A 25,670-nucleotide genomic window follows, 5' to 3' on the forward strand; every position below is an offset into this window, starting at 1 on the left:
GTATCACTCTGTCGTTTTTCACTCCTTTAGCTTAGTATACATGGGCTTTAGAGGTGGTTTGACTGAAGAAATTATTCCAAATCATCCCAAACGTTGAAGCTAAGTTGCTAATCATCTATTAGCATTGAAAGCAAGGTGTGTATGTTGCTAATATATGCTAGTAAGCTAACCAACTGCACTGAAACGGGACATGAGTGCTTAAGTATATGAATTGAGCTTATTTAAGTTATTTTTTTTACATGCTATCATAACAGTTGAATACAGAACATTGAATAATAATGGTAAAATAGGTTACATGTTGTTAGGTTTAGTAAATTAAGTGAAATAGTGTAAGAATGTATTAACAAAGTTAATCTGTAACTTGTCTTTCTTCTCACTGTAACTCCTTTCAACAGGAAACTAAGCAGAGAGGTGTCATCTGTCATGCAGCAGGTTTTTCAGTTGGTTAGGCAAGTAAGAACCTTTATATTAATTATTGAGCTAATGATGAACATTGCATTAGTTTCACACTGTAATATAACAAATATGTAGATGTTGTACTTTGTTGCTTTTAATATATTGTCTGTTCATGTACAGGTTGTTGGTACTGTTTTGACAAGCCATGTGGCGTACGGGTGGTCACAGCGTCTTCAAATCAAGATTGCAGTTGTGGTTTCTGTCAGAGGGCTGTTATGACTGAATACATAAATATGTATAACTGACTCATATTCTTACATATACACAACAGATTAATAGGAAACTAGTTTTGAAATTGCAAGTAATTGAAAATAGTCAACTATTGTTAAATTTATTTTCAAAAGGTGTTTTTTAACACAAAAAAAGTGTGCAATCTAGTACAGTGGTACTTCGGAGTTTGAACATAATTCGTTCTTGCGAAGTGTTCAAAGTCCGAATTGTTCAACCTCGAAAATATTTTTTTCCCCATAGGAAATAATGTAAAATGCAATTAATCCGTACATTTACAGTACAGTACAGTACAGTATTTAAACAATAAAACACACCTTACCTTTTTGTTGTTGTCGTGTGATGGCATCAGTGGATGATAAATGCTATGTTAATGCTAGCTTTAGTTCAGTGCTGAGTTTGTGTATTTTACCTTGGGAATATTATTAGACTACTAAGCGGTCCTTCCGTGCGTTGTATAACGTCAGGCACGTAGTTGAACAGCTAAGGGGGGTCCTCATGCCAGTATTTACGGAAGTAGTCACGGTAGTTACAACGGCGCGATAATCTCCTTCCTGATTCCACTGTGGTTCGTAGCACTATGTTTTTCTTTGCTGCCACTAACACTGTTGTCTTTCTTTGGGCCCATGGCGAAGAAAATTGTCGTGGAAAAATCAAAATGTACCAACGAATGTATGGAGCACCTCCGGGAGTATTCACAATCTGACTGGAAATGAGCAACGCTTCGTCTCAACTACGGCAAGGTGAGCATTCGGCATCACTCGGCTACCCGTTGAAGGTACATTCGGCTTAGCTTGCTTTCCTTGGCTGTTCAAACTCGGAAAATGAGTTCAACCTCCGAGGCATTTTTTACTCAGATATTTTGGTTGAAGTCTGAATTGTACGAGTTCCAAGGCGTTCAAACTCCGAGCTTCCACTGTATTATTAAAAATCAGTTCGCAATTTAGCAACAGATTTCAGCAAGAAACATGAAGTAGACACATGATTTGCTTTGGCAGGCCACATACAATGACGTGGTGGGCCTGATCTGGCCCCCTGGCCTTTAATTTAACACCTGGAGTGGTGAACATTAGCATTACCCCAACTGCAAACAAAGACACAATTATTTTATGCATTTTCAACCTTATCAATAACTTAGCATATTATCTGCTTAAAGGAAGATTTGTCACATAATTTGTAGGTGCTTATTAGATTATGCAAAACTACTAATAAATACATATGTTCTTATCTAAATAGGACATGTAGCTGTTTGTATGATATAAGAAAGAGAGACAGACGTCCAGCGCAATTCAAATATTTTTCTCTCTCTCTCTCTCTCTCTCTCTCTCACTCTCGCTCTCTCCCTCTTCCTCCCTCTCTCAGTCATCCTCTATACCACCGCTTTGCTGCTACTGCTGCTGAGCCTGCGACGTTACGGTGGTGGATGAGAAAAAGAGAATAATCTCCCCTCTTTTTAGCTGCAGCCAAATGGACGCACTGTTTGGCGAGGAAACAAGTAAAGGTACAGTAGCCTACTCAAATCCATTCCATTTTAATATTGACACCCCTTGCCTTTTGAAATGATATAAAGCCTTGCAAAGATAAATATTGTGAGAGAGATCATGCGCGCCTGCACTTGAGACTTTTCTCTCCGCTGGCTTGAGCTGTCTTCCCGCAGTATTCGGTTGTTGTTTTTTTCCCCCTGACTTACAGCAGCGTGGGTTCAGCGTTAAGCATGGGAACTGTGTTGGCGAATGACCCATGTGGGATTGTTTCTTCTTCTTTGCTGTAGTTGCTGTGCGCCACAAGACCATTTCTGCATGGTTAAAACGGGCATTGATTTAAAGTGAGGATAGGAATGAGTCTGGCAGGGGGTGCGGTGGGGTGGGATGGAGTGGTGGGGTTCTTATAAAGGATGGGAGGGGGGGGGTTTGCAGCGAAAGAAAGATTGGACGGGCTGCGCCATGGACAGATGTGCGAGAGGGATTTAGAGCCGTGGGAGGAATCACGCAGGGGATAAAACTGGCAGTGTGTGAGTGCATGTGTGTGTTTGAGGGTGAATGGCCCAGCTCAACAGAGCTGTTGACTTGCACGCACACACACACACACACGTACATGCAGACTTCACCTGCAATGAGGGCTTGGGAGGGTGTCAGCTGCTTTGAGCACTCCTGCGTCTGCTCGTAATAGTGTGCATGTCAGTGAGTGAGTGTGAGAGAGAAGAACAGAAATTCCCGCCACTGGCAGCAACAGTGTCCGGAGCACACAATCACCGCCCACACCTTTTGGACTTTTGGAAGACGATCTCAGGTCCAATAATAACTTAGTGATAAATGAGCATCTCCGTTCATTGTTTTAATTACAACATAATAGTGACATATATGTTGTTGTAGTGCATGTGTGAAGCGCAGTGGGTAACTTCAGAACCATGGATAGCGCATAATGCTGAGCCAGCACGTTGGTGGGCTGTGCCCCTCCCTTATGTTGGGGAGATTGCATGCTTGATTATGCACATGCATGCTTGATCAGATTAGAGCAAACACGTTCTGATCACATTAGTCATTTGGGGGTTGGGAAGGGACACAATAGCATGTATTTATAGTTCTACATGCAGTAGTCCTACTAGGGTATAGGGACCTTCCATGCAAGCATTGTAGCAAAAAAAAAAAAAGGCCTATATACAAATGTTGATGCTTATTTTGATGTTAATAGAAAATCACCTGTGGTACCCCATATTTGGTGCAGGCAGTGTGGGTTAAGTTCCCACTCAGTAACGGTTTAAATGTGAATAGTTGTCTGTCTACACATGGACAAATTTGCTGGATACCCCTAATAACACATTCAACTACCGTGCTTGTCGTTGCTTATAGGTGTTGTTTTTCCTTGTGTATGAAATGTGCTATACAAATAAACTTGCCTTGCCTTTCCTAGCATAATAATAATAATAATAATAATAATAATATACTTTAGAAAATGTAAAGTAACCAATGAAAATCAGACATGGGGATAGAAAAAGATTGAAAATAATTTGACCATATGAACAACCAAGGAGTATCCTTTAATAGCCATCACATGTGTGTTCAAACTTGTAAGACGCTATTTAAAGAATGACAGAGTAGTCACTGTGCTGTTTGGTGACATGGTGTTTAGCACATTGATTAATTAAGGTAAATGAGGCATATAGAAAATAGATGAATGTATATGGAATAACAGAAACATACTGAGGTAATGTTTTCCTCTAATATGTTAAAAATGGTATAGTATCAGCTCAGTGGAAGACAATGTAAACTTGAACATTATTATCTTTGTAAATGAGTTTTTCCTGATGTATGTAGATCACAAATGTGATCTAAAAAATAGTGTGTTTCTGGTGAGTGTGTATTAAAGTGTATATACATTGTTTCAGTCAAATACACTGAAATGGAAACATTATAACAACAAAGCTGCTCTGAATAGCTCTTGGGAGTTGTCAATTGTTCCTTGAGTAGACGTAAAACCTTATTATTATTGATAGTTTGCCATGCAAATATGAATAATTAAAATGCTACCTCCTGGGTTTCAAAATTTACATAAAAGTAGGTGTTGATTTTTTTAAAAGCTATTAACGGAAAGGAGGATTCGGTGTCAGCTGCGTCAAACAAAAAACACATTTGTCAATAGGACATTTGCCCTGACCAATAATCAATATTTTGTACATGAGCCTTAGAGTACAATATGAGTCTACCCTGCCAGTAGGTATGTAGTCTTATAGAGAGTTGTAAATTTGCTCTCGCTGCAGTCAATAGTGAAATCCCCTCCTAAGACCTTTGCTATCAATCACTGGCCACGCCCACTTGAATTCAGGAGCTCCATCGGGAATGGAAGTGAAGCTGCCCTGGCCCCACACCATTTCTCCAAGTTACTTCATTCCTGCATTGCTCCGTTCTCCCTCCAAAACCCTGCATTTGTTTGTCCCATTGCTTTTATCTACGGCTAGAACCTTCCTTCATGATATCAATGCTTTCCAATGTTGCTTGTGGAGGAATGATGAGCAGTCTCCGATCAATTGCAATCACAGATCAGTGGCGGAAAAGAGGGGGAGAGGAAATCAGTGAAAGAGGCAGGCCTGGGAGACCTGAATAATGACCACCTACCTTGCAAACTCACTGCCTTGTTTCTTTGTAATCTGGAGTTCATCAGAACCGTATTGAACTATGTTAGTCATAATTCAGGAAATCCATCGTGCTGTCTGTCGGGGGTGCTCCTGAGAGCTGATGGATATTGTGCAGCAGAACAAAAAAAACACAAGGTGAGGGCGTAATCAAAGACAAAGTGAGGCTGGTGTTTGCTGAGCCACATAAAAATAAGAAAAATAAGTATTTCTTTTCACGTAGCCTGGAATCAGATGGTAAAAGGCTGAGCAGCAGTTATTACCACCATTCATCTAAACACAGGGACAACATGGATCGTTTGGATTGTCATTTGCTTGTCTAGTTAGTAGAGTTGTGCAAAAAATCTACACTACTGTAGTGATGACACAGCGGAGGGGAGGCTTATATCTTAAGTGTAAATTAGATAATACGAATCGAGGACTGTCAATTTGCGTCCATTCCAATTGTCCTATGCCATCCAATATTTATTTTGTGTGTGTAGAGTTTCCTGATTATGTTGACCAGGAATGGGCAAGTGGTTCACCTCAGAGGAGCTCTCGATAAACATTTGAAAATAAAAGTTTTTACTGTAGTGGACCAGTTTTAATAAAATTGTACATCACTAGATGACAGACATTGCTTAAGAGTGCCTACAACCTTAAGACTGTATTTCACCAAAGAAGAGAGCAGGTCTGGGAAGAAGCCAGGATCAAATTAGGTCAAGAAAATGGTGGCTTTCATGTATATTAGGAAGCTGATTATATGTTCACTGGATCCAAACACAAACCTAACGACCTAGTTTGTTCAAAAACGCTATCAGCCAATCCCAAAAGTACTGCATTTGTCTATTTTATTCACGAGAACCGTTGACAGTTCATTTAAAGTGCATGCGTTGTTACTAAATAAGTGGTCTCCAAAAACATGGACATATTCAACACTTAATAAGTAGTACAAATAGGTATAGTGGCTTAATTGGAAAAGAAGCTGGCACACCCACAAAGCAGAGAAACTTTACCACCCTATACTGTACGTACTGAATTCGTATACAGGTGAGTGAGTCAACCTATTATATTGGAGGACTTTGAATGACATGCAGGACAAAGATACGGTACCGGTTGTATAATATTGATATCTTTACAGTCTTTTGGCGTTTCAATGTGGCTCCAAATTGAAGTGCCTGATTCTTGTCTTAGCCCATGCTTTTGATTTCAGAAACAGCTTGCAAAAATGTGGTTAGGCAACCAAACTGATATACAGCCCTCCACAATTTGGTAAACGTCGGTGGAGGTCTTGGCTTGATTGAGTTCCTTTTCAGTTAAGAAGGGTTAACAGCCAAAACCATTAGTGCTGTTAAAGCATCCTGACCTCAACACTCAGAGAGGCCAACACACGTTGGGCTTTGGGGACTGAATTAATTCACGTGGATGCCTCAGGTCAATTGAATTATGGAGCAAATTTGGCGGGTCATTAGTTCTACTTCAGCATATGTGATTAGTCAGGTAAAGAAGGCACACACACAATAACCTACTGGAAAGGATTCATTCTATTGTCCTACTTCTTACTGTAAAAAATGTTTACAAAAAATTGTACACTGGTTAAAAAAAATCTACATACCCCTGTTCAAATGCCAGAAAAAAAAAGAAAAAGAAAAAAAAAAGGATTATTTCAAGACGTATTCCACCACCATGTGACCTATGGCCTACAACTATTACTCAATAGAAGATGTGTTTGGGTTTTTTCCCGAAAGGGGATGTAAAAATAGACAACTGAAACAAAGTGGTTGCATAAGTATGCACACCGTCTTACAACTGGTATGTAGCTGTGTTCAGAATCAACCATATTCAAACTCATGAGCAGTGAAAGTCAACACACACCTGTCACCATTTAAAGTGCCCTAAATCAATTTCAGATGTTTAAGTAGGCTTTCCCTGACATTTTTTTTTTAAATGAAAAACAAAAAATACTAACAAATTTGGGCTCTTTTCTAGCAGAAACCTGAAAGTTTTGTGCTATCCCTGGCTACTTTTTTTGAAGTCTTGATGCTTGTAATTTTTTCAACCGGCCCATGTCCAGATGAAATAAAACAGCCCCAAAGCATGATGATGCCACAATCATGTTTTCTCTATCTCTCGTTTTCTTTTGGTGATTAGCAATGTTGTGTTTGTGCCATAAATACATTTTGGAATCATGGCCCCAAAAAAATCAACATTAGTTTTATCAGTCTATAACATATTTTCCCACGCGTTTGGGAGATTATGTTCTGGTCCAATGAAACCAAGATTTACCTTGTAGCCATTATTCCAAAAAGTACGTTTGTGAAGTGATTATTGGAAAAAGCTTTGAAGTTATTTATCTTAGTCTCATCTTTATTTTATATCAGAAAAAAAATGGCATTTGAAGACACTATTTTTTAATCCACGCCCACAATGGATTGTGTTCAAATTTAGAGGCTTCAGTGTATACTTTTCCTAATTAAATAAATAAAAGCCCAACTGAGTCTTGAAAATAAGCTAACCTCAAGCAATTGGCTAGCACCCAGACTATAGGGTGTACCCCACCTTTCTCCCAAAGTCAGTTTTAAATTAGCCCCAGCCTACTCACCACCTAATGAGGACAAGCGGTACAGAAAATGGATGGATGCCATCCCTCGGTGCTGTTCTCCATGTACATTATGTAATCTTATGTTACACCGTGTTTACAGTTCGTTCTGATCCTGTATTCAACAGGGTCGCTTGGCCCACCTCCGCTAACTCCACATTCCAAGGCACAACCTCCGTATTGATTTCTGTATCCAACAGGAGGGATTATGCAAAGATCCTAAAAGGGATAACCCTTGGGATGCATTCTCACTAACTCACTCCTCCACATGTCATACTGGGCCGTAGCGTACAGTCTTCACTTTCAGCCTACCAGCTGTTGCAGTGCAATCAATACCACGGTCATGTTTCACAACTCGAGTCATTCCCTGGATGTCAGGAGCTTGTGGGAGATCCCCCTCAGGCCAGAGATGGAGAGTCGCAGCTGACAATGATTCGCTGATGAGGTTTTAGAAGAGAAGACAGCAACAACTTGTCATGGGAAGATGGCGTGCTGCTTTATTTGCTTTGCTGCAGGCTTTAAACACCGGGACAAGAGAAAACCCATCATCAACCTTTGCAAACTCTCTTTGTCAATGTGCCTATTTGCTGTGATCGCTGCAGTCTTTGTGTGAGAGCAATGCAGAGATGCTGGCCAACAGCAGTAATGAAACAAAGATGGTGAGAAACACAAAAGGTTTGGCTCAGTTGAGCAGCTGTCTCCGATTTGAAAGATTGCAAGTTAAATTCTCCGTTCCCCTGTGGTTCTTTTGAAATATCATTGAGCAAGAGGTAAATGTCGTTAACATTTCTCACATGGCTCCATATGGCATCATTATGTGAATGTTTGAATTAAGCAGCACTATAAAGGCTGTTTGAGGTGCAATATAAATGCAGCCCGTTAACAACGACCTTACTGGAGCCCTTTGAATGCCAGCTTCTGTGACGCCTTGTTTTAGACTTACCTCCCTATCTATTATTGCAACTACCTATTGGTTTGGGAAAGTTCTTACGAAATCACAAGAAGAATTACAGAAAGAAGAGGTTGACATTGAGTGTTGTGATTTGAATCTGTCCAAATGTTGGCAAAAGGGGTATGGAAAATGGATAAACTGATATTTTTTGTTTGTTAAAATAAATAAATAAATATTCATATATATATATATATATATATATATATATATATATATATATATATATATATATATATATATATATATATATATATATATATATATATATATATATATATATATCCTGTTTGATTCAAACAGACTCTTGCTTGCAGCGTTTTTTTTGCTTGCGTCACCACAACATCCTATTTCGGCCATATTCTTTTGGCTCGAATTTTATTTCGGAAATTTTTGGTGGCCGAATATTCGGTGCATCACTAATATATATATATATATATATATATATATATATATATATATATATATATATATATATATATATATATATATATATATTGTATACATAAATGTCAAAAACTGCTTCGAGTGACAGTAATCTGTACAAATCAGTAATGCTCAGGTTAAGATCCTAAGGCTCAACAGATGCTCTCTAAATCCGGTTTGAGAGCTCTGACTTAATTAGTGGTCAATTTGCTTCATTTACACCAGCTGCTGGCATAGACATTCACTTATTAAAGAGCTTTATACTGTCACATGTGGTGAAACCCTCTCAACAATATTTAACATAATGACAATATTTATCATCTCTGTTCAAAATGAACACCTGATGATTTTCTGTCTCACATGTTGATAGTACCAACACAGCAGCTCTATGTGCTAACATAGTGACAAAGTGCTGCGTCATGACCCGATGTTGCGGAAACGTGTTGGATGGCGACAAGCTGTTATCAGAGAAGGGGAGGGGGGAGTGCTTATCTGTGTCTGCTTGATGAAAGGTGTTGGCTCGCCTTTGGCGACTCACAGAAACAGTAAGGATGTAGGTGATATAGTGTGTGAAAGAGTGTGTATTGGTGCATGGACACGACACAATTTTTTGTCCTTTAATTCTGACTTGACGGCCAGCGTGAACCGGAGTTTCAAGCTAGCGTGGCCAGTTTAGAGCGCCTCATTGTCATGACATGGAAAATCTCAGCTGTGACTCAGTGAAATATGTATTTTAGCCATCGTAGGGTTGAACTAGTCACTGTGTTTTTGCGCCAGTGTTGTTTTGTGTTGGCTTAAGAAAGATGCTAGATGAAGTAGCATCCATGTTTCCAGACTGCGGTATAGGAATTTCATTAGTCAGGTTTCCATCCTATTGTTTCAAAATTTTTAAGCAAATTTACTGTAAATGCTCAAAACGGGTATGCGACTTATGCCCGTTTCCATCTGTTCTTCTTTTGCGAATAATGAGGTGGCGGTATACATCATAGAGATGTGATCCACCAGCAATTTAAAAGAAGGAGAACAGAAAGCGACTTTGCTGTGCGATGACGTCATATGAGTTTGCTTTTGTAATTCTTGATAAACCGTAGTGTTTCTTTGATGTTTTCCATCTAAAATTGCATTAATATTCACTTCTTTAATTATGCCAAAAAGATGAAAGAAGAAAGGCGGGGTTTTAATGTTTCCGCTGGTACACCCACAGCGTTCGAGAGAAGAGTCATCTGCCACGATTTTGAAGCCTCATTTTACATACTTGGCAATGTTTTTAATCATTCAAATTTGAGTTGTTAACAACACTCTTTGCTGTGATGTGTCAAATTTAGAAGATATAAATTTTCACTTGGAAAAAAAATATTTAAACGGATGACGTCAACTCACTTTTTAATAATCCGCATTCTTACCATTATTTTTACCATAGAGATTTGTATGGAAATGAATAATATTCAATGTTACTTTAAATTTTCTTGCACAATGAAAGTGTTTATGGCGGTAACAGTTAAATCCTGACTAGAACAATAAAACATGCATTACCTAGGCCCCCTGACTGTTGGGGGGACCCGCACACATGTTAAAGGTCAATACAAATGTAGTTATTTTCACAGTACAGTAACGGCAGTCTTCAAAAACATACAATGAACATTTTGTACAACAGTTTAACCAAAACACAGGCCAAACATTAAGTTTCATTTCAAAGAATGGATTGCTATTCTTGTCATCATGACATAATTTTGTTGTGTTATGGTAAAATCGTTCTGTTGTCCACTTAACTTGACATGCTGTAAATTCTATTTTTTATATCAAATTTGAAATTCTGATTTGATGTTTTATCTCCAAGGAGGCAGGAGATTACAATAAGAGTAATAACAATAAAATTAAAAGATACAATTTGTCGGTGGTTCTCAGGAGGCTATCTATTGGAGGTATTGGAGGCCCAACAATATTATTATAGAATTTAACTTTAGACATTTCACTCTATGTGCCCTAACCACTTTGAAATTAGGGGACTTTACAGCTATTTCATGGATATCTTTAACCCCCATTTTTGAAAGTGCTTTTGTCAGATTCACTATAAAATTTTTGTTCAATGAATAAAACTTAATTTATGATGGCGCCATTACATCTTCACTACCTCTCTTGTGTCAATTACATTATGGTCCTGAGCTACAATAAATGTTTTTATATATCAGTAATCTTTAACAGTGTAATTGATGCTACGGAGTAGAAGCCATGCATTCAACTATTTTCACCTGCGAAATTAAACATTTGGACAAACTTTCAGATATAATGATTTCCTGAGGAAAAAGCACATAACTCATACAATATGCAACTTTTTTTTTCACAGCAACATCTTATTTTCATTATGTGAGTAGGGAACACTGTGTATTAATGTAGTGTTGATTTCTTCATTTTTTCCCCTTTAAAAAAAAAAAAAAATTATTATTTTTTTTTACTTAATTGAGAATACGTATTACGAGACTGCTAGAGTCTTAAAATAATGACATCATAAATATATAATTATAAATCTGAAGGAAACATACGGTTGCTCTGATTTGTCACTGTTTACAGTAAATGTGTATGAACTGTACACGTGTTCAGTCAGGACCATCTGCCACTATCTCTCTTTCGTGCCAACAACCCTAAAAAACCTAACCCACCCACCACCAACCCCAATTGCACAATAAATGTTTCAACGTGTGGAAGAAAACATGAGTGTGAATAAGTGAGAAGGAGTGAACATGCAGGAAGGCGAGTGGGTGTTGTTCATCCAGCACTGTAATTGTAAAAGCTTGATGAGGATGAAAGGGCAAAGACGAAATATATGGAAAGACTTCAGCCTCTGCGGTGCTACACTCTGATGAAAACGTTTGAATCTTTGCACACGCACGCACCCACACACGCACACACTTGCGTACAAAGTGGATTTTGGAATAATGCCTTGTTTTTTGTCTACTGGCCTAGATTCATATGGCATCTGTGCTGCACAATCATTTCTCACTCGAGCCCGATCCGTTGTTATCACTCTGCTCTTTCACTCATTCGTGAATACTCACTCACGCACACTCTCAAACACAGACACACACTTGTCATGTCCAGTCAGTCTCCCTTTCCCCCTTGCTAGCCATCCTTCACTCTTCAGAGCAGCGTACTAAGATTAGATTATAAATGTTTTAGCTACGCATCTGCACTTTCATAAACAGATAGTGTCTCTATTCTGTATGTGTGTGCGTATTTCTTGGCACAATTTAGTGAGGATGTATCAGGGTGTCCTACTGAAGAATCTGTTTGCATTTAAATGTATGACACAGCTTTTAGAAATAGAATGTCTGCCTTAAAAAGATTGAGCAGAATTATCTAAATCTTATATATGTTGTTAATAACTAATCAAAGCCTTATATGTTAGCTTTCACATGGCATAAATAGTAACTGTAAATTGTAATAAATTGGCCCCTAGTCAGTCAGGTGATCTGGGTGTGAATCTGGTGCGGTTTGCATCCTATAACCTGAAAAACACGCTTCGGTGTGAATGTGAGTATGAAAAAGCATCGTAAATGAATTCACACATTGGTATTGTTTTTTGTTTTTAAGTTTTACTGGTTTAATTATGGTTGGTGGCTCCTTGATGTTCCTTTCTCTTATCCACGGAGCATCCTTTTATGAACATAGGGCTTTCATTTGAATATGTGTTTAAGTCTTTTTTGTGCTGTTGTGCAGGAGCACTGAGTGAAGATGGAAACTGCTTTTAACACTCTCACGCTAGCGACTGACTGGTTCGCTACCTTATGTTTGCCACCTGTGGACAAAAAGTAGAATCTTTTACAGTATGTGTGTTAAATTTGATACATTACATATGCCACTTGAAAACTTAATATTTGTGCAACAGTAAAAAAAAAAAAATAAGATGTGAGAACATATTGCATAATTCATTATCATGAAAATTAAGTAAGCTTTTTAATTATTTTTTTTTTTTTGCCATATACATGTTACAGTTTTTCTCCTTAGGTTTTGCACATTTCTTGAAACTGAAATTACATTTTCAAAACTATCAGCTCATTTGGCCAAACAGACTTACATTTGTGCACAACCTATCAGTTCATTAGCAAAAGCACATATCTATCCCAAAACTGGGCACACATGCTTCACTTCAAGTTCCTTTCTTAAACAGAGTCGGTGCTGTCACAACTGCAAAGGTCCTTCTCAATTGCTTTGTCTCATCTGCATACACTTAGTGCTTTTTCTTTTTCTGCAAAAGCTCATATCTCTCCCAAAACAGCTTACCTATGTGTCAAAATCTAATTTCTATGTCATAAAAGTAGTCAGAGCCCCCACAATGCATCATCCCCTTGGCATTGTGTGAGCACTGCAAGTGAAAATGATTAGATGTTTTGTCACAACAGCAGAGGTGCCGCTAACAAAATACAATTATATATAAAACTTTTTGGGGGAGGGGGGGATTTTACAAGAGCAGTTTGCGGTTTGACATACTCCTCACAGTCAAGAAAAATTGCACCAGTTTTTATCCACACAAAGTTACTTATACATTAGAGTGCAACAAAAGAAAGTAAGCTGAATTATGTATATTTAGGAAAAACTAAAATCTAATAACTAAAATTATATCTAGCATCCATCCATACACTGTTCTCTGTTTGGCCAAAGGTTTTAATCCACGTCGCAGCGGATATTTTCCTTTGCAATGCAGCGAGGAAAAAACGTTGTGAATGTCTCAACCATCCTCTACACTGATCCCCTGTGATATGCTTGACTAATGTTGACAATTGAACAGATGATTTTTCCCATTATGACTTACACACTGAAATCCTACTGTGTACTGTAAAACAATACAGCATTTGTGTACTATGTATTTGTGTATTGTACACATTGTGTAATGTATATACTGTGTTGTAGGTTGTAATTATAATCATAAACTTTACTATAAATCCTGAATGTTCTTATGATGGCACCAACTGTGAATCATCTGAGATTGGGATGGACCCTCAAGCCAGTCTCCCTCATGCTCAAACCATGGTTCAGCACATGGTCTATTACAGTCCTTCTTCTTACTCCTCCTGCTCCTCTCTGTTCTCCTGTGCTCCTCTCACTCTTACACTTCTCCTTCTCTCAGGGATGTGATTTTTCCGCTAATTCGCGGAATTCCGCTTTTTTTATCTCCCCCCAAAAAAAAAAAAAATCTGATTTTATTTTTTATTTTTATTTTTTTAGTAGTAGTAGTAGTAGTAGTAGTAGTTCATTGTGTATGCACATGACATCTTCTGCTATAACAAAGACTTTTGTGGTATGCTCTAATATGAGTTACTTTTCATTTGGTCATGATACAATTATTTGTTCATGAAATTTGAACTCTTCAACATTATTTATGTGTTAACTTAGTAATCACATTAGTTAGATATGATGATATTCTCAGTGATAGTTTTTAAAAGCAAAGGCAGTCCAATGTTTTTGAATGTGACTGATTTTGAGTTGACTAAAACTGCCATTTTATATGGGATAGTTCAATATACATTGAAAAATACATTGAATTGTTTTGTCTATTTCTTTGTCATGTGAGTGCATTGAAAGTACTTGAAAACACGGAAAACCCATGAGCTCCGGGCCCTTGTCCCCCCACCAGGGCACTGCCCTGGACCTAGCTGGGTGCCAACGGCCCCCAGACCCCCGGCTAAATTTTCAGATAATTTCACTTTGGTCAAATCACATCCCTGTTCTCTGGTTGCTCTCTTCAAGGTTCTCCATTGTTCACCAAACACAAAGGAGGAGGCTCAAGACACTTATATGTTGCAGTCCTGATTAGGGATGCACCAAAATTAAAATGGTTGGCCGAAACTGAAAAACCGAAAATGAAAAATGCTTGGCCGAAAACCGAAACACGAAAAAAAAATTATGCTAATTTTTACTATCATTGCATTATAATTATTCAAATTATAATATTATTATAAAATATTTATTTAGCACTGGCATTTTGACCAAGCACAATATAAATTGAAATGCGTCCACACCGTAGACATGTTGGCTAATGGTACTTTAAAACACCAAACGAAGGTTGAGCATTTTCTGGCGATCTCACCTTATAGTCAATGTAGTTCGCACAAGCGGGCACGGATACGTGTGGCTCTGTCGCCACCCGGAGATAGCGGTAAGTCTTTCCGTGTTTAAAACTGTTGATAGTAATAGTGCTAGCATTAGCTAAAGTATTTAGCATATATAAAAGAAAAAGAAAATAAATAAAAAAAATGAAAAATAAAAAAAATAAAAGGGAAGACGCTGCGGGAGAAAGAGTGGCTCACCTGTACTGCAGTACACAGCAGTTCTGTCTTTTCTAGACCCACTTAAATGTTGTACACCAAGCGACGCCCCTCTCTTCCGGTGTGCGCAATCACACCGGGAGCTGCTGCGACCGACCGGTGCAAAATCACACGGTGAAAAGCCAGCTAGAAGTGAGGTGGACGTTCACCCCCGCATTCGCTGTTTAATTCAAAAACTGTGTTTTTTTTGCTTGCGTCACCACAACCTATTTCGACCAAATTTTGGTTTTTTTTAATGTTATTTGGGCCGTATGCTGAAAATGGAAAAAATAGCCATTTTCGGCCGAAAATTTTCGGTGGCCGAATATTCGGTGCATCACTAGTCCTGATAGCTAATTGCCCAAGAGATCTGAATGTGTTGAGTTTTCAACACCTGTGTGTGGTAGGTTGATACCACTGAGATGTCACATGAGAAGTGTGTGTAACAAAACATTGTAAGTAGTGTTTTGACAAGTTAATGTGCAATTGACTGCAGAGTGTAAAGAAGGAAAGTCAGAGTCTAGGGGAGTCATAAGGGAGTGTGAAGTAGTGACAATTCAGGTTGAGCAAATGGTACATAAAGTTAAGGTTGTGAAAACTGTGCCAAAGTTTAGATTTTTGTGTGTTAACAATCGTGAAAAACTAAATGCAATGTAATATATGAAATACCCTGCAAAACCTGCAATAAAATCTATGTTTCCGAAACAGGAAGCTCTTTTAATTTTAGAAAAAAAGTACACCAAAAGGAATGTGACAAACAAACACATTACAACAGAGCATAAAAGGAAGGGGCCACACAAGAAAACCTAAAATCTGCCTTATCAGATCACTGCAAACGAGAAAACCACATAATGGACTGGGACAAAGCAAGCATCATTGGAACAGAAGAACAAAAATACAAAAGATGGATAAAAGAAGCAATAGAGATCACGAAACGGGGACCCAACACACTAAACAGGGACGAAGAAACTTTTCAACTTTCCCACACATGGGATCCACTTCTCTGGAGATTATCGAGCAACGGAGGGCGTAGTCGGCGTGGACCGTCACATGACAGCGGTTTAGTGAGAGAGTTTTTCACTTATTTTTTACAGACCATTGTACTCATGTAGGATTCTACAGTCAGGTCTTACTGACAGTTTAGACAAATATATATATTTTTAAATTGCTTATATGATGATGGTTTGGACCCTGAAGTGTTGCCTAAATCATTCAGCTAGTGTAGCGGAACAGACAAACAGTCAAACTGCATTGTATCATATTTGCAGGTGAGATTCATTAGATATGCCTTCATGAAAGCTTGTAGCAAGTGGCTTGAATTCTAAATTCTTGGAAACCCTTGTGAGTTCTGAGGAATGCTATCTTGGGCAGTCAGATATTTTCCACTCGCTCGGCCTCATTCAGTTGGCATTATCCTTTCTGTCCGTCTGTCCTTGTGAGTGTATATCTGCTTTGCTTTGGATCCAAGCCATAGTCTGTTACTTAAAGCTAACTAACCAGAGGGGACAGTTTAGCGTCATGGAAGGGTCGACCGTGATTGAAATGCATTGTGGGACACATGCCTGAACACATCATGTGATTGCAGAGTGAATTGCTACACCAGTGGAGGGAATCCTAGAGTGGATTACAAATAACAAACATCCAGTGACATTTTATTTATTAACTCACGTCACCTTTAATGTACTGCATATACAGTACCGCCATGCATGTCAAAGATTATTACATTAGTTTTATTTAACATTTATCCCAGTTAAGATTTTTTTTCCAAGGTAGTGAGTAAAGTCTGCAGGCAAAAAGTCATGATGACTTTAATGTAGAAAGAAGCTCTTCGTCCCAAAAAATTGCTAGAAAAAGGACAAAAACATATATTTCTCGTCTAGATCGATAAACATATTGATTACCTTCCATCCAAGGAAGTTACTGCACGTTCTTCCATTTTTTTAAAACCACGTATTAAGCGGTTAAGAAAATGGATGGATAGTTATGTGGACTGCAAATGTATAGTTGTCGTGAGTTCACAGAGGAGTCGCTCAGTCCATTGTGGCCAAACCAGCCAACATGTGCCAGACACACAGCGTGCCCACTCCTGATGGGTTTAAATTCCGTAAGCGCCCAAACACTTAATCCATAAGCCACGCGACGAAAATACACGTGTTTGGGTGTTTCTTGGAAAGTGAATTTAAAATTAAAATCAAGTGTGAAGATAAATAATGCAACCAACCAGCCAACTTTAAATTTCACATTATCATTCTAGCCCAGGAACAATATTTTCAGTATTCACAGGTATTATACTTGAGTTAAGTTAGAGCTGAAAACATTCATTAGCTTGCATGAAGTGAGATAATTAAAAAAATCATTGTATTTACTTAATACTCCAACTGACTCCCATTAAAGTAGAAAAAACAGCAGCAGCACTTTTACAAGATTGTTTCTTGAACTATCATTTGGTGAGTTGGCATGATGTTAGTAGAAGTTCAAGTTTGAATGCATTTTGAGTTTCTAATTGGGGGATTTGATTTGCCATTAAAGGTCTCATATTATTCAACTTTTCAACTTACAGTACTAAAATAGTTCTCAAATGTGTAAAAGACATTGAAAGAAGAAATTGACTTTGGATCTAATATTTTTGCTGTCCCTAAATCAGCCAAAAAACGCTCTGTTCAAAACAGCCTGTTTTAGGGGTGTGCCACTTTTATGTAAATAGCTGCACCAGGCCGCACCTAGGCCATACCCTTCTGTCTTGAAGGGGCAGTGATTTCGGTCATGGTAGCCATGTGTTCATGTTGTGAATGGAAATGACTGGCTATGGGAGCAGAAGAAAAGAAAAATACAGACATGTCTTTTACACATTTGAGAACTATTTAAATATGTGGAAAAAAGTGGCATAACGTTTTACCATAAGAAAAAGTAGCACAACGATACTACAGAGACTATGTTGTAGCATTAGTTTGTGATTGTTTAGGCAATGGTTATTTTGCCGAAACCGGCAAATCTTTCATATTTGGTATGGTCCAAAAGGCAAAACTAGCGTTGGAGGAATTGGAGGAATGAGCCATGTTAACTGCAGGGCACAGTGTTTTTTTTTCTTTCTGACATTGAATGAACAGAACTGACAAACGTTTTCTGACGAACTTCAATCAAGAGTTTCCCCATCCTTTATTGAGCCGGGGCAATAGACTCTTGGGCATAGTGATGGTAACTACCTAAAATAACTTTATATATATTTTTGATGAGAACTTTGACTTTTTGGTATCATTTGTATGAAGTCTGCAAGATTTATGACCTGTAGCTATGAGATCCAACTTGTTAGTTTAGATAGTTATTGTCACTAGTCACTATCATTTATGTGTGTATGTTTTTTTCCCCTCCCTCCATTATTTGACACTATAAATAAACCCTGACCTCATCAAACCTTTATTCTGATACTTGGTTACTGGCAGTTTAAATTTTAGTTTCACCCCAAACATCTAGATTCAACATTTAGCATTAGATTTTTAGTTAGCATTTAGATTTTGATTCATCATATAGATTTGACATTTGTACTTGATCATATAGATTTAACATTTAGAGTGAGATTTATAGTTAATATTTATATTTAATTACATTTTACATTTTGTACATTTTGTAAATTGACAAATGTTAAAAATCTGCAGAAGAGTGACAAAAATGTTTGCACCAGTTTTCTAAAGATTGTTTAAAGCTACATGTGACAAGAAATAGCAGCGGCACGGTGGATGACTGGTTAGCACGTTCGTCTCCCAGCGCAGAGGATGTGAGATTGAGTCCGGGCTTTGGCCTTCCTGGGTGGAGTTTGCATGTTTGCATGGCAGGTTCATTGAACACTCCAAATTGTCCATAGGTGCGATTGTGATTGTGAGATGTGGATGGTTGTTCGTCTCTGTTTACCTTGCGATTGGCTGGCAACCAGTTCAGGGTGTACCCCGCCTACTGCCCGAAGCCAGCTGCGATAGGCTCCAGCGCCCCCCGCGAGCGACCCTTGTGAGGACAAGCGGTTTAGAAAATGGATGGATGGATGGATGTGACAAAATATTACATCACACTAATCTATACAATTTTATTAATGCTGCTATAAAGGGTTATTGATATTAAGGTAAATGTTTGTTGTGGCCTGTTTTAGTACGGGATTGAGTTTTTATTTTTAATTTTTTTTTATTTTTGCTGTAGTTTGTCATTAGGCTGGGCCTCTTTTGTGAGGCAGAAATTATGTCTGGAGCAGCAGGAAGTGCTGTTTTTTTGTTTGTCATTGATTGTAGCCCATCTTGGACAATAACATTGTCTTTCCGTGATTTTTTATTTTCCAGTTTGGTATGTTTTCCCTTGTAAAAAATGTACCACAAATGGAACAAAATAGTAGTTACGCCAATGGACACTTGGATCTTACAGGTAAATAATTGACTTTAGCAACAATTGTTCTATCCCAGCACATACGTTGAATATGTTGTGGCCATATTTTCTCGACTGTTTTTGTGATGCAACCCTAAAAATCCTGCATAAGTGAAGATGAGAGGCAAGCTTACAATGACCTCTCTGGAGGTAAAATAGCTCATTCAGGCCCTAGGGATTATTGTGGCAATGGAGGACTGTTTTATGACTGTGTTTGCAAATGCTGATGAGAAATCCTGCTGGCCACTGCTCGTGTCCTCATTATGTAGCAGGTATTTCCCTGCATGCATTGCACCGCTGTTGGCCCAAGCTAGCAAACGCACACGGCTGTGTGCGTGTTTGCTGTTTATGTGATGCTCGCTGTGAGGTTCCCTTGTAGGTCAGACTCGTGATTCAGCAAACTAATTTGAGAAGAAAGTCACACATGAATGCACAAAGCAACCGAACGTTCAGGTGAATTTGCTTTCCGTAGCAGTTCCTGATGTCAGGGTCATCATCTTTTCACAACACTTTCTCTCTCTTCGTCTGTCTGATTCACCTGCCTGTAGGTGGCCATTAAAGTGGATGTACCAAGCGAACCCCTTAAATTGCCCGGCGTTTGTGGTGTAAAGAGTAATAAAAGCTGATACATAAAAATGAAAACAAAAAAAAAAACTAACTGATAAAGAACAAATATACCAGAAGCTATGTGCAGACGAAATAAAAACTTTGTTGAAGCACTTTTGACACAAATGACCACATAGCATAGCATGTCTTGATTTGGCAATATGTGCCCACACTTCATTGCAAGTATGCTACAATTATTTTAGGTTGTGAGGTCATCTCTTGTGCACACCCCCCTCAGGTCATTTGGAAGTGTTCAGAAGTCCCTTCACTTTGACAAAAGCCGCAATTCAAGAAACAACTCCAATGCCTGGTAGAGGCCACAATCGTGCATCACTGTAGGTATGTTCTTCTGGTGATGTATTGTGTTTTGGCGTCGGCTGTTCTTAAACTTTGCAAAATACTGTTTTAATATCATTTATTGTGATTGAACTGAGAGAAAAACCTAGTAAAAAGTGTTAATTTTGTCAGCAAAAACTAAACAAAAATAATTTGGTCAACACAACATTTTCCACCGGACTAAAACTATACTAGACTAGACTAGTCTATAACCCTCATTAATAAACAATATCTGGGACTAAATCAGTATGCATATTCATCGACTAATGAAGACGAGACGAAAATGTACTTCACTTAATAAAAACTGGACTAAAATCTATGGACATTTTAGTTCATAAAAACAAAAACGAGAGGAAAATCTAATCTGTCACTGTGCACTGTCATGCGACACAGTGACACCCCCCCTTTCAAAACTGCAGCTATCAAGTGCAACATGCACAAACACATGGGACAGGCAGGAAGTGGATTCACGGTGAAGGTTAAAAAAAAAAGAAAAGAAAAGAGTAAATTATAGTTATTATTTAACATTAATCCAACAGCTATAATGTTCCAACAATAATGTTAATGCGACCGCTATCTAATGCTGGCTAACTTATTAGCTCATAGCATGGAGTCTTAGTATAGCCAATGTAATTGTGTGTGAAGTTTATTTTCTTCAAAAAGATGAGAGAAAATTTTATGTGAAATCGTTTTAGATTTAAAATGTTCAACATAATCTGCTGACAAAAAATATACAGGGGTAAAATGATTGCCTTGGCTAAAACTAGACTAAAAAAATTGACATATTTGTTGACTAAAACTAAACGAATAAAGTTGTGTTTTCTTGGACTAAAATAAAGACAAAAATGCTAGATTTGTGGTCGACTAAAAATGGACTAAATAAAATCGGGATGAGATTGACTAACTGATAAAAACGAACAAGCGTAACTAAAATTGGACTAAAAATTAGGCTAAATTATAAAATGGCGGATTAAAATTAACACTACTTCAAACAACTTCCTGTTACCTCTCTATTATGGTGTCTGTCAAAAGGTAGTGAATGGTTTTATTTTATTTTCATTTTATTTCACTGTATGACAGTTAAGAAATGTAAAGCGCTACTTAAAACATTCCCCGCACAGCTATGAAAGGTTTATGACCTCAATTAGAGTAATTTGGAGGTCAACCAATGACAGACCAGTAGTGTGTCGATTTTGGATGTTGCACTGTTGGTTTATCTACTCTTATGTGTCTTGCTAGCTGGCATGCGTTGCCCAGCGGTACTAAGCACACGCGCGCCTGTTTGCACGGCGCTAGAAAGACAGATGGGAAGGTGATTGAGATGGATGCCATTCATTAGAAGCTCATTTCAGTCTCCTTTGCTTCCCAATCCTTCCTCTCTGACAGCGCCCAAACAGGAAGTTGAACAATTCCGCCGCCTTTGAGGCCTAACTGGCAGTAAAATTCTCACTAGGCGCCTTAAGCACTGTTATCTCAGCAACAGTGACACATTAGCCAGATGTGAGCTCCCTCTCAGCTCAGTGGGAACACCTGCCAAGATCTCACCTGCTTGCTTAACAGTCTTAAAGTTGTGCCTTCTTTGTCACTCCATGTTTTTCCCTACGGGGTGTTTTTAAGTTATTTAAGCATGTTTGGTGGTTTTGCTTCCCTGAGCTTTCCACAAGTGACTTTTTGGGCAGGTGGAATAGACTTTTGTATGGGTACCAACACAGAAACATTTTCCTTTGACTTGTAAGAACACTTGCAAGACGCTAAACTACCCCATTTTCAATTATGTTGTGATGCTGTGTAAAATGTAAATAAAAACAGATACATACAAAGCGATGATTTACACGTTCTTTTCAACCTAAATTTGATTGGACGCACCACAAATACAAGATACGTGATGTGATGTGATATGATGCAAAATGTGCCTTGGCATCATTGTCTTGCAGAAATGAGCAGGGGCGTCCTGATAAAGACATCCATCTTTTGTGATCATCATTTGACATCCATCAATGTGGACTTGTCAGACCACATCACATCACACAGTCCATCTCAGATGAGCCTCTTGGGCCCAGTGTTTCTGGGTATTGTTGATGTATAGATTTAGCTTTGCATGGAAGATCTAGCTTTACCTAGCATTTATAGATGTGGTGAACAAATGTGTAATCTGACAATGGCTTCCTGAAGTGTTCCTGAGCCCAACTAGCAGTATAATTTCACAATAATGCCCGTTTTTAATGAATTGCCACTTGAAGAATCAAAGGTCTTTGGCATTTGATGTTGGTTTCCGCCCCAACTTCAATGGAATTGGAGTTTCTTGATCCATCTCTTCTATGTCATGTCAATTCAATCTGATCTTACAATACTGTATATAGCAAGGTTAACATACAGTGGCGCCTTGAGATACCCAATTTACAGGTTTTTTCCAAGTTACAAGCCATCATTTGGATTATTTTTGTATTTGATATATTATACATATTTTGCAATGACTTCCCAGCAAAAAAAAAAGAGATATAAGCATTGTATAGCAGCAGGGAATTCAACTCAGCTGACTTCACAACAAGTAGCAGTTTGGCATAGTGAACAAATCTTCTAATAAGAGGATTCTAGCTGTTTAATGCTGCTCCCAGTTAAAGTTTATTGACAAACTAAACATTAAACTAAGAGAATTACAAATTGTTTATTTAACACAACCACATAACACTGCTTTAAAATTAACTGGCGTAATGGTAACACATAATGGGAAACAAAATTCATGCATTTACAAAAAGCATCTATGCTTTATGAAATATTTGATTTTGAACACAGATGGTGTAGCCACACATATAAACAGACAATATGAAAATACTTTATTATTATACTCATAAATATACACTGAAAAAAAACTTTTAAGATTTACTTTAGAAAATTCATGCAAGTATTTGCACTCACTCCAATTAAGTAAATTCTACTGCTCAATATCAATCAAGCATATCACACTCAACAGAATTTAGTAATTTTTACATGCAATTAAATATTGATTACTGTAGGAAAATTTCAAGTAACGCTTACTAAACGTAATTATAAAGTTTCTTACTGTAATGTAGTAATGTTCAGTTATTGTAATTAGGTAATCGCCATTGCTTATTTAGTAAATCTTAAAAACAGGAAATGATTACCAAAACAAATAAGTACTTGTATTAACTTTTTCTATTTGACTTTACTTAATTATATTGAACCCTTAACCCAATACAGTACATCTTAGTACTTGGACTAAATGTGTTATAATTAAAACAACCATACACACTCAAACCTAGGAACAATTTAATCATTTCAATTAACCTACCATACATGTTTTTCAAAACATGGGAGGAAACCGACAAAGCACGGGAAGAACATGCAAACTCCACCAATAAGGCCGAAGCCCGGACTTGATCTTGCATCCTCTGCAATGGGAGATGGATATGCTAACCAGTCAGCCACCATGTCACCGAACTCTATCCCTAACCCTAACCCTAATGAACCAATGACATATCATGTTAAAGAAAGCCCTTTTGTTCAGTCCTGAAATAGCAAAACAGTCTTTGCAATAGAGATGATTCAAATTACAAAATAAAATTCAAACAACTTACCCCAAATTTAGGTTTAATTTATAATAAATTAACCAAATTGCAGAAAAAAATGACAACTCCACGTTTCAGTATTTGCTGAAAACAAATTTAAATGAAAAATTTCACAGGTTAAATGTTAAGTGTTAAGCAAAACATTATATAAATTGGGAATTGAATAATACACACAAGTCAAAGTTGTATGTTTCCTGGATGGCATTAAGCAGAAAAAATAAGCAGGAAAAATAATTCAATAATAATTACATTAATTAAAAGCACACTAATATATTACGTTAGTGTACATACATAGTGTAATTAGTGTACAAGGTGCATTATAATGTACGTTAAGCATTTATAATTATAGAAATTTCTCTTTGTCTCGCTCTCTTCCTAGCAAAGTTTACTCATTCTAAAATTAAACACATTAACTGAGTAAATCTTAATTATTAATTTAACATTTATTTCAACATTTGCTGTAAAAACATTACAAGGACAAAACAAGTAGCACATCAAAGTATACCTAATGTGTTTAATGAACTGTGAATAACTGAAAAAAAAATAGTAGATATAATTATGAAACCAAGGTAATATTTACAAGGGCACAAAGTCATTTTAATCAGTGTACTGTAAATACAGTAAAGACCAAAAGTTTATACACACCTCATTCAATGTGTTAATTGCTTTATTCTTATGACTATTTACATTGTACACTTTTGCTGAAGGCATCAAAACTAAGAATGAAAACATGTGGAGTTATGTACATAAAAAAAGGTGAAATAATTGAAAACATATTCTATATTCTAGTTTCTTCAAAATAGTCACTCTTTGCTCTGATGATTATTTTTGCACTCTCTTGGCATTCCCTTGATGAGCTTCAAGAGTAGTCGCCCGAAATGGTTTGTTTGGCTGAAACCGTAAATAAAAAATGCTTGGCTGAAAACCGAAACCCCAAATTTTATTTTTATTTTTTTACTATCGTTGCATTTTGCATTATAATCAGTGTTGGGAATGACGAATACGCTAGGAAACTCTTTTTTTCTTCTTCTTCCATTAACTGAATAATCTAACTAATTACTCTCCCCATATTTGAAACACAGTTGTTATTGTATGAAAAATGTGTTGCGTTACAATTAATTTATTAGTTTCAAGGCTCGAAGTAAGCTTACAAGACATTGTGCGGTGACTGGCTCCTCAAACGTCATCTACGCACAGTTAGAGGCACTGTTGTCGGACCTTGTCACAGTAAAAGTGCCTTGACAGCTGAAATCTTAGTGACGACACACGTAACGGACTTGTCGTCCTTCTTCCTTCTGCACCTTAAGGCTTAGCATATTTTAGCATTTTAGCAAAGATTCCACGTCCTCGCCTGGAACTAGTGTGACAACTTTGACAAGAGTGACATTAATCAAAAATAACAGTCGAGATATCCCGAAAAACGGCCGCCATGAGGAGCGATTTGTTGACAATCATGTTCCACCAAGAGCCATATTGCGACTCCACAACCACCATAACAGCGATATAGATACCGGTAAGTCATAGTGACACGTTTGCCTAGTGTAATTAATAGCGCCAACAATTGTATTTGTCTTATTTCACGAGTGCTAAACATGTGGAAAGTGTTAAAAGAAATGTACTCACACTCATTGAGGCGATGGAGTGACATCTGTATGTGAATGATGCATGTTAA

General features: G+C 37.6%; 1 protein-coding gene across 7 annotated transcripts in view; it reads left to right on the forward strand.

Moving 5' to 3' along the window:
* elfn2b (extracellular leucine-rich repeat and fibronectin type III domain containing 2b) overlaps positions 1-25,670 on the forward strand; it is a 133,594-nt gene that overhangs the window by 41,590 nt on the left and 66,334 nt on the right. Inside the window, exons 2-5 of one of the 7 annotated variants that reach the window (XM_077557772.1) lie at positions 396-453; positions 577-691; positions 1,320-1,427; positions 2,047-2,185. The gene's annotated coding sequence lies outside the window, so the exon portion shown is untranslated. Of the gene's footprint in view, positions 1-8; positions 136-187; positions 1,428-2,046; positions 2,186-25,670 lie in introns of those variants that run through there. The other 6 variants (XM_077557771.1, XM_077557769.1, XM_077557767.1 and 3 more) reach the window with 6 other exon arrangements.

The sequence above is a fragment of the Vanacampus margaritifer genome, chromosome 2 (assembly GCF_051991255.1).
Source record: "Vanacampus margaritifer isolate UIUO_Vmar chromosome 2, RoL_Vmar_1.0, whole genome shotgun sequence".
NCBI classification, from domain to species: Eukaryota; Metazoa; Chordata; class Actinopteri; order Syngnathiformes; family Syngnathidae; genus Vanacampus; species Vanacampus margaritifer.